The sequence below is a fragment of the Tupaia chinensis genome, unplaced genomic scaffold (genome assembly GCF_000334495.1).
Source record: "Tupaia chinensis unplaced genomic scaffold, TupChi_1.0 Scaffold000217_1, whole genome shotgun sequence".
NCBI classification, from domain to species: Eukaryota; Metazoa; Chordata; class Mammalia; order Scandentia; family Tupaiidae; genus Tupaia; species Tupaia belangeri.
In genome coordinates this window covers 7024560-7040490 of record NW_006159692.1, presented here as the reverse complement: position 1 = coordinate 7040490, position 15931 = coordinate 7024560, and the positions used below count along the sequence as shown (strand labels likewise).

The following is a 15931-nucleotide window of genomic DNA, read 5'->3' as shown; positions in this document are numbered from 1 at the left end:
CTGAGTAACTGTCCCTAGGAAGAATTTCACTCCAGCACAAACTTGCTTAGGGCTAGTAAAAGATTCTAGGGTGCAGCTGAAGAGCAAAGGACCTGGGGACCAGCAGTTAGCATAATGGCTATGTGGTTGGACTCCCATGTAGTTGACCACGGTTTGAGTCCAGGACCGGGCGGCTTAAACTCATGCCAGGCGCGTGTGTGTGCTTGCCCAAGATCCTGAGAGGAGAATGGAGAAGAAGGGATTGCAGCGTGGCCATCCCCCCTGGGGGTGATTTCTAAAAAAAAAAAAAAAAAAAAAGAGCAAAGGACCTGAAGATGTGTCAGTGTGGTAGTGTGGTTCATGGTTCATTCGATCAGAGGCATCCAGACATTTCGAATACTGTCAGAGTTGTTGATCTTCAGGGACCCAAAGCATCACTGGGGTCCCCTGTTAGTATTGGGGGTATATGAAACCAGGGTATCAATAGTTTTGACCCAGGCCCAGCCCACAGTAGGTTCACTGTGTCCCTGGACCCACTCAGAGATCACTTTCCCAGGTTCTATGCATGACAGGAATCGATACAGTTGGTGTGAGGAGAATACCCATGTTGGTTTTGTTAAATACAACTTACAGGAGGCCAATGTTTTGGACTGAGATCCTGCGCTGGATCCCAAGAAACCAGCATAAAGGTGCCCACAGGAGTCTTTTATTTTTAATATTTATTTATTTACATTCGTTACTGTTATTATTATTATTACTGTTTTAATTTCAGTGCCTCTAATCACCACACCAACTGCGATCCCCTCCACAGGAGCCTTGTACTCCATCACCTCCTCAGTGGCCCAGGTCGTGGGTGTGGATCCTCTCAGTTTCTGAGCCTCCTTCCTGGGGATCCAGGTTCTGAGACTTTATCTGGGCGTCTTTTGTTGCCAGCTGTCTAGGAGAGGGAATCCTGATCCAGGTGAGTTCTCAGTTTTCAGGAAAGGACATTTTCTTTTTCTTAAAATAATTATTTATTTAACTCCATGTGTTATTATTTTTTAAATTTGCCAGCCACGTGGGAATCTAGCCGTGCCACCTGCGGGCCCAGAAAGGACATTTGCATCTTGAATCTCTTTTGCATTTAGCTCCCAATCATTTTGGTTTTCAAATTGAGGCTTAGTTTGTGCTGTGAGAGAGCATTTGCACTTGGGCTGAGACCCCAGAGTTAAGTTTATGCCGTGAGGGAGCCCCTGACCTCCGAGTACCAAAGGTTAGCCTGTCTTGTGAGAGGACACTTGAATTTTGGCTTCTGATGGCTGATTGCAGGGGGTGCAAGTCTAGCGCTCAGAATTCACAGGCATAGGGGTTCTATCCTCTTCTTTTTTCCCATCTGGCGTGATTTTCAAGCCACGGGACCCAGCTATCTTAACCTCTGCACCACCTGCTGTTCCCCACTAAAGATAGTTTTAAATTCTCTCTCTCTCTTTTTTTAGTTAGAGGGGCAGAAAAGATAGAACAACAACAACAAAAAAGAAATTAAAAATATAATTAGCTAGAGGGCACATGCACTCACTGGGAGATAGATGTGTCAACAGAAAGTAACCAACTCTAAAAGTTTAATAATTATTAATGCGGTTTATTTCCGCAGAATGAGTGACCTAGACCCAGAGAGGAGGCAAGACATTCTCCCGGGGTGATCAGGTACAGAGGTTCCTTTTAATTGATTTTGAGAATGAGAGACAGAGTTCTGAATTTAGTGAAAAAAGTTTTTCCATTGGTCTGGCCCAAAAAGGTGGGACATGTGGGGGCAGAGGCTTGTGGGTTATAGGTGGGTTCTACAGCTTTTAGGGTGATGATTGGAAAAGGAAGGCTGCTGAGATCAGAAAGGAATGTACTCTAACAGATAAGGAGGCTTAATACACGTCACAAAGAGACTCCAATACTATGCCAAGAGCAGGATGTAGGAAGAATCCTGTTACCAGTGGGCCAAATGGTCTGTCAGCCTCTGTGGGTGTGACTCCCCCCAGGCCCTCTGGAACAGACTTTGGAAAAATAGGAAAAAGTAGTCAGATTTCTGTCCACAGTAGTAAAGTAGGAAAGCACCCCCATGGGGGTGGTCATGCCGCAATCCTTTCTCCATTTCTCCTTTCTGGATTTTGGGCACACAAGTCAGTTTGGGTGCCATTGGCCATGTGGGAGCCAGCCACCTTAACCACCACTCACTCACTGGTCCATTTAAATGTAAATCTTTTTTCTTAAACACGAATTACTTATCTTAATTGTTATTATTCTTTATTTTAAAATTTGACCAGAGAGAGAGAGAGAAAGGGAAAGTGAGAGAGCAAGATGCCAGGTCCAGGATTCAAACTATAGCCAACTATGTAGGAGTCCAGCACCCTAACCACCATGCCATCTTCTAGCCCCAGGTCCATTTAAATCTTAAGGGCCTCCGGGACCAGCAGATGGTGTAATGGCTACATCACTGGACTCCCTTGTAGTCCACTGTGGTCTGAGTCCCAGACTTGGCGGCTTAAACTCACTCTGGGCATGTGTGCATGTGTGCCTAAGATTCTAAGAGGTGAATGAATGAGAAGGGATTGCGGTGTGGCCATTCCCTCTGGGGGGTGATTTCTCACTTTCTGTCTGTCTCTCTGGTGAGTACACACGCGCTATAGCAAAAAAAAGCTCTCCAAAAAAAAAAAAAAAAAAAACCTTAAAGGCCTCCATAAAACAGGAACCTTAAAAACAGGAGCCTTTGGTCACACCCGCCAGGATTATTGGGTAAGTTTACTGTAAATAAGTTGTGAAGCTGCCAAAGGATTACAGATCTCACAGTTCACCCTACCCTTTCTGTTTCCCAGTGTTCTTGAGTGTGTGATGTAAGGGAGGAGGTAGTGCCAATCCCAATCAGTTTGTCTGCACCATTTTAAATGAACCAATGTAAACTCTTAACAAACTGCTTGCAACATCCTCTCTTCCTGTTCTTTGTTACACAAACCAGCTTTTTTCTTTCTTAAAGAATTATTTTTTTATTTAACTTTATTTATTTTAGTTTGACCAGAAAGAGACAGAGTGAGAGAGATAGAGAGAAACTGAGAAAGCAAGCCACCAGGTCCAGGACTCAAACCATGGTTAGCCATGTGGGAATCCAGTGCCCTTAACCACCACACCACCTGTTGGCCCCTAACAGCTGTTTTTTGGGGGGTTTTGCCATAGGGTGTATGTGCTTGCCAGAGCAGACAGAGGGAAAATGAGAAATCACCTCCCACGGGAAATGTCCAAGCCGCAATCCCTTCTCCATTTTTTCTCCTGGAATTTTGGGCGTGCATGCGTGCACACGTGTCTGGTGTGATTTTCAAGCCACCAGGTTTGGGACTTAAACCACGGTTGGCTGTGTGGGAGTCCAGTGTCTAAACCACCATACCACCTGCTAATTCCCACAATTAATTTTTTTAAAAAAGAATTCTTTTATTTAACTTTTATCATTCTTTTTTCATTTGACCAGAGAGAGAGCAAGAAAACAAGATGCCAGGTCTAGGACTCAAACTGTGGTCAGCCATGTGAGAGTCCAGTGCTTTTATCTACCACCAGGCCACCTGCTAGTTCCCACAATTATTATTATTATTTTTTAAAGAGAGACACTTTTAGTATAGGGTGCATGCGCTCACCAGAGAGACAGACAGAAAGCGAGAAATCACCCCACAGCAGGGATGGACATGCTGCAATCCCTTCTCCATTTTCCTCTTGGGATTTTGGCCACATATGCACACATGCCCAGCAGTCTTAAGCCACCGGGTATGGGACTTGAACCACAGTCGACTATGTGAGAGTGCAGCAATGCAACCATTACACCATCTGCTGGTCCCCACAATTAATTTTTTTTAAAACACAAAACATTTTTAAAAAATTTAATTTTGATGAAGTCTGATTTATTAATTTTTTGCTTTTATGGATTATACTGTTTGTATTGTATTTAAGCAGTCTTTGACAAAGCAAAGCCCATGATGGGGTTCATCTATGTTTTCTTCTAGAAGTTTGTATTAATTACACATGAGTCACCTTAAGTGTTTAGAAGCTGGAAGGACCTCTAGGACTCAGATAACTTGTACTCAGCCTTAGTACAAGAATGGCGACAACAGGGGAGGGGATTGGCAATCTCGGATGCAATCTTCTTTGTATTCCCACTGCTGGGACACGTATAATACTTTTTTTTTTTTTTGGTCAGAGGGTGCAAGTGCTGGCCAGAGGGAGAGGAGAAAATCTTCCCGGGAACCAGCAGTTAGCATAATGGCTATGTTGCTGGACTTTCACATAGTCGACCGCGGTTCACGTCCTGGACCCGGTGGCTTAAAACTCACACCGGGCGCGTGTGCGTGCGTGCCCAAGATCCCGAGAGGAGAATGGAGGAGAAGGGATTGCGGCGTGACCATCCCCCCTCGGGGGTGATTTCTCGCTTTCTGTCTCTATGTCTCTCTCTGTCTGTCTGGTGAGCACACGCGCCCTACAGTGAAAATCTCTCAAAAAAAAAAAAAAAAAACAACACTTCCCTAGTGGGGAGTGGTTATAGGAGGTGTGGTTACAATACAATCTCCTGCATTTCTCCAACCTGTTGGGATTTGGGGCATGCACGCACACGCGCTTGGTGTATTTTACAAGCCATCAGAGCCAGGACTTGAACTACTCGGCTGGCCACGTGGGCTCTAGCTCCCTTAACCACCAGGCCATGGGGCTGGCCCACACTGTGCACTTTGACTTCGGATCTCCCACCTCCTGCACACGGTGTGGGTGAAGCACCTTGGAATCAGGACCCCAAAATCTGCTCGCGATGGGGGTGGGGGACCTGATCCTGTGTTCACATCAGCACATTTCTACTTCATCAGCAGCCCTAACTTTCTGAATCCTCCAGACTTCACAAAAGCCAGGTAGAAACAATACATTTGTGGTTGAAGAATTAATCTTGCAGGTTAATCTTGCCCTGAAACAACTCACAGATCCATGATTACAGAACATCTATACCTTGAGATAAACATATGGTTAATCCAAGGCAGCTAAGATGGGCTGATAGTCTACAAACTACGCGGTTTCAGCTCTACATTTAGGGTTATGAACCAGCTTACGTTGATTTCTGTATACATAGCTGATTTGTATATATTGACCTTGGATCTTTTAATTTGCTAAGCTCCTCAGTGTGGATTTTTTTTTTTTTGAGAGAGTTTTTTTTTTTTTTTTGCTATAGAGTTCATGTGCTCACTGGAGAGACAGGAAGAGATGGAGAGACAGGAAGAGACAGAGACCGAAAGCAAGAAATCATCCCCTAGGGGAATGCTGCAGTTGCTTCTCCATTCTCTTGGAATTTTGGCACGCATGCATATGTACCTCGTGTGAGTTGCAAGCCACTGGGTTTGGGTTTCAAACCATGGTTGACTATGTGGGAGTCCGGGGACTTAACTGCTATGCCATCTGCTGGTCCCATTGGTGTGGATTTTAGGGATTCAGTGGCTTGGAGCATGCTTGGATCTTCCCTCCAAAGTACAGGGCAAATGACTGCACTGAATAACTCCACCTAACAATAAGGAAGCACAGGGACCAGGAGGTGGTGCAGTGATGATGCAACCAGACCCACATGGGGAAGGTTGTGGGTTTGTGTCCTGGAACCTCTCTCAATATGCTGAGTGTAGGGACCAGCAGTTGGTGTAATGGCTATGTCACTGAACTTCCATGTAGTTGACCATGATTCGAATCCCAGACCTTGTGGCTTAAACTCATGCCAGACACGTGTGCGTACATGCCCAAGATCCTGAGAGGAGAATGGAGGAGAAGGGATTGTGGTGTAGCCATCCCCCTTGGGAGGTGATTTCTTGCTTTCTGTCTCTCTGTCTCTGTCTTTCCGGCAAGCGCACACTCCCTATACCAAAAATAAAACCTCTCAAAAAAAATATGCTGGGTGTGTGCTCATACCTGTGATCTGGGCTGGCTGACACCAGGGTAGAGCATGGCGTGGAACCCTGTTAAGGATGCCTATCTCTCTGTCTCTCTCACAGAAGAAATAAATAATAAAATTTAAAAATCTCATAAAAAGGGATAGAGCACAATGTTTAGTAGGTTGCAAATCTCATGGATGAGAAAGCTGCTCTGGTCCACTGAGGTGCATGAAGACCATTGGCTTGGCTAGGGTCGGGGGGAGTGGGAAAGCTCAGGCTGTGGAACGAGCAGCCCTGCCCCTTGCACCATAAAATCTAGCAGACTTTGGGACTAGCAGATGGCATAATGGTTATGTTGCTGGACTCCCACATAGTCGACCATAGTTTGAGTCCTGGACCCCATTGGCTTAAAACTCACAGTGTATGTGTGAAGGAATATAGCGTGGCCCCTAGAAAGTGATTTCTTGTTTTTTGTCTATCTCTGTCTCCCCGGTAAGAAAATGTATCCTATAGCAAAAACAAACAAACAAACAAACAAACAAACAACTCTCTTAAAAACAAGAAATCTAGGGACCAGCAGATAGTATAATGGTTACATCATTGGACTCTCACGTAGTAGACCACAGTTTGAGTCCTAGACCCAGCAACTTAAAACTCATGCCAGGCGCATGTGTGTGCATGCCCAAAATCCCGAGAGGAGAATGGAGGAGGTTATGGGGTGGCCATCCCCCCTGGGGGAGAGGGTGATTTCTCACTCTCTCTGTCCAGTGAGCGTACATACCCTATAGCAAAAATCTCTCTTAAAAATAAAAATCTAGCAGACTTCATTGTCTTTGAGGTTTCTGTGGTAGGGAAAGATGCTATCTGGAGTTTATGGCGCATCTCCATGGGAGATTCACAATGTAGACACTTAGGGTTCTGGATCAAGGCCATACCATCTGTTACTGAGAATTACATACATACCACCAAGAAAACAGAACTAAACAAAATAGCTCCCAGCGGGCTACTAGATCCTCATGGAGACAGGACACCCACCAAGAGATGCCGAGCGACTCTGCAGCCAGAGCTGTCATCTGGAGCTGGGTCCCACCAGACCCACCCTGTCAGAAGGTCAGCGGGCCCAACGGCAGCCCACAATGAGATAGTCAGGATCCTCCCTGCTGGCACAAGCAGGGCCAGGTGGCATGTCAGCTGTCCAAGCAGGTGGTCCAGGCCTACGTCATCCACTAATGTTGCATCAGGCCCCCTTCTCACTCAGCTCAGAACTGGGGTTCCGAGGGGTTTCTTAGATTTTAAGAACAGTTTTCTTTACTCATGATAATGTGTATGTGCATGTGTGCATGCCCACGCAGGCGAGAAGCCCCCTTCATAGGGTCCAGTCACCCCTCGATCCCCTTCCTCCAGTCCTCCAGCCTGGCTGATCCTAGGCACTCAGTGCGCCCAGCATGTTTGAGGCCAGTCAGGCCAGGGATTTAAACCTTGAATTTGGGATGTGGGATTCAGCTTTCTGTGAGCAACGTATTACTACTGCATCTGGGAGCTGGCCTCCAGAAGGGACTTCTTACAGACACCTGAGTCTGACCGAGCACTAAACTTGTCATGGACAGGCTGGCCTATAAGCCACAAATGCTGCTGTGCTCAGCCCCACATGGCCCTGAGAAGCAGCGGTGAGGGACAGTCCTCCCAGTGGGTGGAATGCAGGCAGCGCAACCAGTCACTCGCTGGGTGTGCATAGAAGCAGACTGAGGTCCGACTATATATGAACCTGGGCCAGCCCATGGCCTGGTGGTTATGTGAGTTGGATCCCACGTGGCTGCCTGTGCAGTTTGAGTCCCAGACCCAGTAGTGTGAAAAGCATGTCAAGTGTGTGTGTGTGTGTGTGTGTGTGTGTGTATACCCAAAACGCTGGGAGGATGAAAAACTGGAGAAGGGATTGTGGTGTGACCATCCCTCATGAGGGTGCTCTCTCACTTTCCCACTCCGTCTCTCTCCAGCCAGTGCACATGGCTCTGGCAAATGAAAAATAAAACAAATTAGAACATATATGAACTATGGGCAGTGGGTAATTGCTTGGCTGGTAATTGGGGGACCTAGGAGAAAGGTTGGGACATGTGACAGGTTGAAACCCTCTTTCCTTCAAAGGTATGTCCATGTCTTAATCCTGAAAACTGTGTAACCTTACTGGGAAAAAGGGTCTTTGTACATGCGAGTAAGGATCGTCAAGATGAGGAGATGATTCTAGATGATCTAGTTGGGCCCTAAATGTCATCACAAGTGTCCTTATGAGAAGCAGGGCTAGCCCTGTGGTGCAGCAGTTTTTTTGTAGCAAGTTAGATCCAATATGGTGAACTGTGGTTCGAGTCCTCGCCCTGGTGGCTTGCAAAACATAATGGGCATCTGTGCATGTGTGCCCAAATTCTGGCAGGTTGGAGGAGAAGCGATTCCGTGACCTGGGGTCTCTGAAAAACTCACGTGCACTCTGGCAAATGAGAGAGAGAGAGAGAGAGAGAGAGAGGCGCAAAGGGAGCTCAGACACAAAGGCCACATTTCCATGGAAACAGACTCTAGGGGGATGCAGCCACACATCAAGAAATACCAGCAGCCACCGGCTGGAAGGGCCCAAGCATGGATTCTACCCTGTTTCTGGTCATTTTTTTATGGTAGCCCAGGAAGCTGACAGAGAAGTCAGGCAGGAGGAAGTCTTCGGCCTGTGGATGGAGTTGGGGGCGGGGGAGCTGGTTAAGGGCTGCCTGTCACATGGGGACATCAGGTGCAGCTGTAGAGTATGCTGCAGATCCTGACCTTCAGTTGATTGAGGAGCGGTAACGAAACCCCCTTTAAAAAGTTTTTTTTTCTGTTTCGGAGAGGCTTTTGCTATAGGGTGTGTGTGCTCGCTAGAAAGACAGAGACAGACACAGAGACAGAAAGCGAGAAATCACCCCTCAGAGGGGTTGGCCACACTGCAATTCCTTCTCCTCCATTCTCCTCTCAGGATCTTGGGCACGCATGCACACATGCCCAGCATGAGTTTAAGCCACAGGGTCTGGAACTTGAACCGCTGGTGACTACATGAGAGTCCAGTATGCCAACTGCTGTTCCCTAAAAATAATTTTTTAAAACGTTTTGCTATAAGGTACATGCACCTGGAGAGAGAAAGAGGAGGAAGAGAGAAAGTGAGAAATCACTCCCTGGGAGGATAACCACATAGTAATCCCTTCTCCATTCTCTTGGGATTCTCCTCTTGGCAGTCACTCACCTGAGCCCGAGGTTTGGGTCTGGAACTACTCCGTGGGATCCAGCTGCCTTAACCACCATGCCACCTGCTGGCCCAAGTTTTAAGTACCTTTAAATTTCGTTTACATTTTAGTTCAGTTTGTCATTATTTGTTATTTCCCCTCCCTCCTCATAGAAAGGAGAATTCCCAAGGAAAAAAAAAGACTCCCCAAGTATATGCTCAGAGTTCTTTCCGACAATCAGCCCAGGCTTCAGGTTTTCAGGTTCAGGGGCCACCAGCCTCTGTAACCCTGAAACCACCTCGCTCTGCCCAGCTCCAAGGCGGGGCTAGAGCGTGGGGGCTGGGGCAGGGGCTAGATCGGGGAGCACCCCGCAATTTTCATATCGCTTCTCTGAGCCCTTAAGGCCCGCCCATTCTGGGGCAGTTGGTAGGCTCAGGAGTTCCCAGAAGCGCGCTGACCTCGCTGCCTACCTTCTCCGTCCCCTGGCATTCTGGTTGTCTCTGGGCTCCGTTTCTAGCTGCTTCGTAGGGAAGACTGGGTAGGGGCGATGGGAGCTCAGAAGTGGCCAGTGGGAGGCAGAACCTAGGCCTCAGTGACATTACCCAGGGACAGGGAGTTTGCAGACTCTGTCCCCACTTTAGGTAGCCCACTCACTCTCCGTGGTGCCCCCATAGAGTGGCAAGAAGGGACATACGCCTCAGAGGCTGCCAGTCCAGGTTGAGCCTCACCCTCCGAGAGGTTCTGGGAGGCCAGGAGGTCCGGGGCCTCTAGGTCCCGCACCGCGCCTGACCGACCATTCAGCGGCTGTACTACAGGTGCGTCACAAAGACGCTCGCGGCCCCGCCCCGAAAGCGGCGTTCCCATGGTGACGGTAAACCGCGTGCAGGGTGCGTGAGTAGGGTTAACCCCTTCCGCGCTGCGCGGCCTCACGCAGGGAAACCTGTCACCCGTGCCCAAGGAACAGGGGAGGGCCGAGGCGCCGTGACTGCGGAAAAGCAGGTAACGAAAGCCCCTGGGACCGTTCCCCTCTCGTCTCCTGCTAGCCCACCACTGACTCCTCATTCCCCCCGGCCCCACTGCTCGCCTCTGCTCTCAGTCTACGTGAACTACTCAGCAGACCCGGAAGGAGCCTCCTGTTGCCCCTCTGCACTCCAGCCAACCTTCCGCACCTTGTAAACTAGGGAGCACGTCCCTGCCCTTCCCTCCCCTGACCTTGCTCTTCCAAGGCTGTGGTCCCAAGGCCTCCTATACGTGTTGGCTCACTGGGCTCGTTCTTGCTCTAGAGCTCTCACCCTCCCGGACCAGCATGTCTACAATGGCCCGCTGGTTCAGGCGCCCCTGTGTGGGCAACGCCCGAAGGGGAGAAGTCCCCTGCCGAGCGTGTGGGTGCTCAGCTTCACAGCGGCAGGGAAGCGGTTGCTCTGGGTGCTGCCCTTCCCTTCAGGGGGCCTTCGGCTGCCATGGTGTCATGCGAGGGCGTGGACTTCTGCCCCCTGGTCATCGGGCTTGGCAGGTGTTATGCTTTAGCCAATGAAAGGCCGTGCTCTTGGGCTTCCACCATCATTAGAGGAGTGGAGGCCTAGGATGCCCACAGGTGCCAGGGAGCCCTTTTGCACCCATCCTGAGGCCAGGAGCAGAGGACGGGCAGAGGAAGTGAGTTTAACTTGTTGGCCTGGCCCCGGGTACCCCACACAGCTGCATGAGTGTGCAATAAAATCTTACATGCACTCTGGGAAGACTGTGGCTGTCTGCTACACAGAAGTTCAGAGAGGTTTGTTTTTCATCTCTAAAATTCGCAATGATACGGACTGAAATATGCATTTGGGCCCACCTATTAGTGTGGTGGTTAAAGTGGCTGAATCCCATGTGGCTGGCTGTGCGATTGGAGTCCTGGACTTGTTCGCTTGAAAAGTATACCAAGTGCGTGTGCGTGCATGAGAGAGCAATGGAGACGGGATTGCTGCGTGACGACCCACCGTGTGGGGGGGTGATTTTTCACATTCTCTCTCTCTCTCTCTCTCATGAGGAGCACAAGTGCCGTCTAGGTGAAAGAAAGAGAGAGAGAGGAAGGAAGGAAGGAAGGGAGGGAGGGAGGAAGGAAGAAAGAAAGATGTGTTTCACAAGGGATGACAAAATTGGAAATCTAATTTATTGCTGGAGAGAGTAAATTAGCAGAAATCTGTTTGGAAGGCTATATATATATATAAATTCTTACATGAATCCAATAATTCTACTACTAAAATTTTATTCTAAGAAACAATTAAGGGCATGACAAAGCTATTGACAAAGCGATTCCTTAAAATGTTACTTAAGAGGGTGATAGGATGTAAGTTCGCAGGGGACAGCATTGCCTTTTCACTTCCAAATGACGGGCACTCACGTGCTTCTGACAAGTCTCGGTTATGTGGGACACTTAGTGACAGGCCTGGTGATTGTTTTCACAGGAGAGTGGAAGTCAGGTGTCAGAGGTCCACCTCCTCTGTCCATTGCCGGGCATTCAATCTCAGGTCTAACCGCATGGAATGAAGCTCAGCCATGGTCCTGCTTCTGGGGCAGCGAAACGTCTGCCCTGAAACACTGGAGATGAAAACGGAGGCAGGAATGTCAGGTCCTCCAGCGGGGATGAGTGTCAGACTGGCACAGGCTCCTGCAGGTGCGGACCGCTGCAGTGGACGGCAGCGACATTCTAGGCGAGCTACAGGGACATCCTGGAATGAGGTCACGGGCCACTCCTCTGTCGCCAGCAGATGGCCCTAGATGCAGCACTTACCCACCACCTTGGGGGGGCTCCACATCCCACAGGCCGCACACCGGAAGTGACTGCCTGAGCTCAGCCACCACACTGTGCCACCCTGAGCTCTTTGCACATATTAATTCATTTAACATTCACAGCCAGCCCATGGGAAGGCTGTCTTCTCATTGTTCTATAGAAAGGCAAAGCAGAAATGCAGAGGCCATCCCCAGCTTGTGGTAAGGCTGGGAGTGAGCTGGGAGTTGAAGCTCAGGCTCTGTGCACCGGCGTCTGTGGTCGAGATCCCAGTGACTCCTGGGTAAAAACAGGGACTTCTGAAAACATGTAAGATTTCTCCTCGCTGGTCAGGACTGGAGCAGAGGATGAGCCTGCAGAGATGTCCCTGGAGAAGCCGGGCTGCAAGGCGCCCGCGGAGTGAACGTGGGCATCTCACCTTCGGGGCAGCGGGTTGCTCAGCCGTTGCTGCGTCTCTTTCTGCTTCACCAGAGTACATGCGTGCAGAGGCCGGGCCACACTTATGGAGTTCATCTTCCTCACTCAGCGTGAGGGCCACTGCCTGAAGATGTGTGACCTCATTTGCCCTCACACCGAGGGCCACGCAGTGCTAACGCGGTGTGGTGACACGTTTATCTCCATGGATTCCCCAGCCGCGCGACGGTGCGCCGCAAGCCGCAGAGATGATATGCTTGTGTCTGCTCCGTCCTGACAGCCCTGGAAGCCTTCACTTGGCTCCCTGGCACTGTCTGACAAGTCACGTTAGCTGGTGCTAAGATGCTTGTACCAGCAGTCCGCTTTTTGTAGTGTCATTTGCTGAGGATCCCATCTAGTCCTTTCCTCTCTGGCTTTGAGATGGTCCTTTGATGGAGGTACAATTTCTGGCTTTTAGCTTAAAATGGGTCTTCAGCCAAGCATGGCAGAAAAGCAGAAACTGTCTACTGGTGACAGGACTGAATGGCCTGGTTTAATTAATTTAGGATCCAGCAACAGAAGAGGAGAGGTAATCCCTGGTGGGTTTGATACAAAACTAGTTCATGAGGATTTGCCAGTGGGCCTAGAACATGCAGCAGATCGCAAGTCCCAGGCCTGCTGACTCACCCTGGGGAGGGTACAATTCTAGAGCATTTGTATTAATATAATGTTTTATTAACACTTTGGATATTTTGCATATACAGAATTGACCTTGAACTTCACTTTTTGATTTCAGAGCATTTCCTACTCTGGGGGGAAGATAAGCAGGTTAGCAGGTCAGCTCTTTAATGTTGTGCAAATAAAAAATATAGAGCTTATTGGGAAAAGCAGTTGGCGTAATGGCTATGTCGCTGGACTCCCACGTAGTTGACCACGGTTTGAGTCCCGGACCCGGTGGCTTAAACTCATGCCGGGCATGTGTGCATGTGTGCCCAAGATCCCAAGAGGAGAATGGAGGAGAAGGGATTGCGGCGTGGTCATCCCCCCTGGGGGATGATTTTTCACTTTCTGTCTCTCTGTCTCTCTCTGTCTGTCTGGCGAGTGCACGTGCCCTATAGCAAAAACCTCTCAAGAAAAAAAAAAGAGAGAGAGAGAGAGAGAGAGCTTATTAAAGGTAAAGGATCTGGGGCTGGCAGATGGTGTGGTGAAGAGCCCTAGAATTCCACATGGCTGATTGTGGTTTGAGGAGGGAACAAGCCTTTGGAGCTTCAGGCTATCCTGGAGGCACCAGCGTGGTCTGAGTCTGCATTGTGTCTGATCATCCGGAAGACAGCATCAAAAGATTTGTCTGGGCAGCCTGTGGGTGATAGTTAAGGAGGCTGGATCCACATGGCCACCCTTGAGGTCCAAGTCCCAGACCCAGTGGCTTGAGAAACACGCTGGGCACATGTGTGTGCCCAGAATTCTGAAAGGAGGCAAAGATGGAGGAGAAGGGAAAGGTTGCAACCTCCTGTTCCTGGACAACTGGACTCTAGGTGACATTTTTTTAAAGTTTATTTTATTTATTATTATTTTCAATTTGCTATAGGGCACAGAGACAGCAAGAAAGAGAAAGATAAGGTGAGAAAGCAAGTCGCCAGGTTTCAAACCTGGTCAGCCATGTGGGAGTCCAGCACCTTAACCACCATGCAACCGGCTGGTCTCTTAGGTGACATTTCTTTCTTTTTTTTTTTCCCTGGGCTTTCACATTTTTTGATTTTTATTCGCTACCTCTTTTCAATACAATTTACAACCTCATCCCCATTTCCTGTTTGATTATACAAGTGCTAAGTGGCAGAAAAGTCTGAAATAAATATATCCAAAAAAACCCTGAAAGAGGCCAAGTTGTGAAACTAAGCTGCATGCAACAGGTTCTGTGAGGGTAGAGGAGATATCTGAGAAACAAAATAGAGAAAGACAGCACGAGGGGAATGTTTTAGCTGAGGTTCTCTCAGTCATCTTTGCCTTTTGCTTCATGTTTAAGGATGCGTGTGAACTCCATGTAATTGAAATCCCCCTTTTTGTCAGAAGGTGCTTCTCGGTACAGCTCGTCCACCTCCTCGTCTGTAACATGGTCTCCCACTGTGGTCAGCAGCTCCCTCAGGTAGGCCTCCTCAGTGGTGCCTGTTGCTTCTTCATCAAAACATGCAAAAGCATTTCTGATGAGATCTTCAGGATCTGTGCCATTTAGCTTCTCCCCGAACATGGTGAAGAACATAGTGAAATTGATGGGGCCTGGAGCCTCATTCATCATGGCATGGAGTGCGCATCAGTGGGACTCTTCCCTAGAGATGCAAGCATATCATGTAAGTCCCCCTTGTCGACGAAACCATCTCTGTTTTGATCAATCACGTGGAAGGCCTCTTTGAGCTCCTGAATCTGTGACGGGTCAAACATGGAGGACACATTGGATGCTGCATGCTGAGGGCGCTTCTTGGTGGTCTTGGTCTTTGCCTTTTTGCTTGACATGATGATTGCTTAACTCTGGAGCCGGCACCAGACACCAGAACCGGGGCTGTCCTGCGCGAGACGAGCGACGGAGACCAGAGCAGGGCTGTGGTAGGACGGTGGTGGTGCCAGCACTCTCTTAGGTGACTTTTCAATGGTAAATACCACACAGGCCAGGCATCCAGAAGAGCTGGAAATTCCCTATCAAGGTCGCCAGGTCACCTAAGAAATCCTGGGACTTCAGGAGGAGCTCTCCTTGTCCCTGGACTTCCACTGAGCTAGGACCTGGCAGGTGGCAGCCAGGAGCAGGTGGGTTGGTTGGAAGGGTCTCATGTCCACAGGCCTTAGCCGACATTTGTGGTGCAGAGCTCCCCACCTGGCACTTGTTCTTCCTGACACATGCCAAAGGGTTGCAGTGCTTTGACTCTCCCACGGGCCGTGCCAGTGAAAAGCAGGTCACAGCGTGGTTCCAATGACTGCATTGGATTTGTGGCCAAAGCAGAGCCTCCTTTGTGGTTACTACCCACCGAGCAGACAGAAGCCCAGTGCCTGCTCTCGGGATTGCCCCTGATGTCCCCTAGTGTCCATTTCTCCTCTCGGAGCAAAGACATTATATAGCTTAATTGAAGCTGAAACAAACAAGGGACAACAATGGGCTTTGACTTTACAGAAAGCCTAATCATTCACAGGAGACTCCGGATGGTTTTCTTCTTTCTTCATCCTTTTCATGTCACGCTTTACAAGAGGCCTAGAAAATGAAGAATCCTGATTGCTAAAATTCAGAGACCGAAGCGAGTCCTCCACCACTGAGGCTATTGACCCCCCCCCACACCTACACACACACACACACACACACACACACTCAAGAGGCTCATGAAATACAGCCAAGATGGGGACCAGCAGGTGGTGTGGTGGTTAGGGTGTTGGACACTCCCATGTGCCCTACCACAGTTCGAGTCCCAGACCTTGCTTTCTCACTTTCCCTCTCTCTCTCTCTGTGTCTCTCTCTGGTCAAATTACAATAAATAAATGAATAAATAAATAATTTTAAAAAGAAAGAAAGGGGGAACCAGCAGTTAGCGTAATGGCTATGTCGCTGGACTCCCACATAGTCGACCGCAGTTCATGTCCCGGAGCCGGTGGCTTAAAACTCACGCCGGGCGCGT

The 15931-nt window shown here is 48.9% G+C and overlaps 1 long non-coding RNA gene and 1 pseudogene across 3 annotated transcripts; both read right to left on the bottom strand.

The window, feature by feature from the left end:
• Positions 1-292: 292 nt before the first annotated feature.
• On the bottom strand, positions 293-9927 carry LOC114007702 (uncharacterized). Of its 3 annotated transcripts, none has more exons than XR_003549286.1 (3): positions 9589-9927; positions 9139-9202; positions 293-916 (listed from the first exon to the last, which is right to left on the bottom strand). It is a non-coding gene; the product is annotated as an uncharacterized LOC114007702 (long non-coding RNA). The 3 variants fall into 3 exon arrangements; XR_003549288.1 differs by having other exon boundaries at positions 293-912; XR_003549287.1 differs by lacking the exon at positions 293-916 and adding an exon at positions 1022-1057.
• A 4060-nt stretch (positions 9928-13987) lies between these two features.
• LOC102472661 (myosin regulatory light chain 12B pseudogene) lies at positions 13988-15073 on the bottom strand (annotated as a pseudogene).
• Positions 15074-15931: the final 858 nt, after the last annotated feature.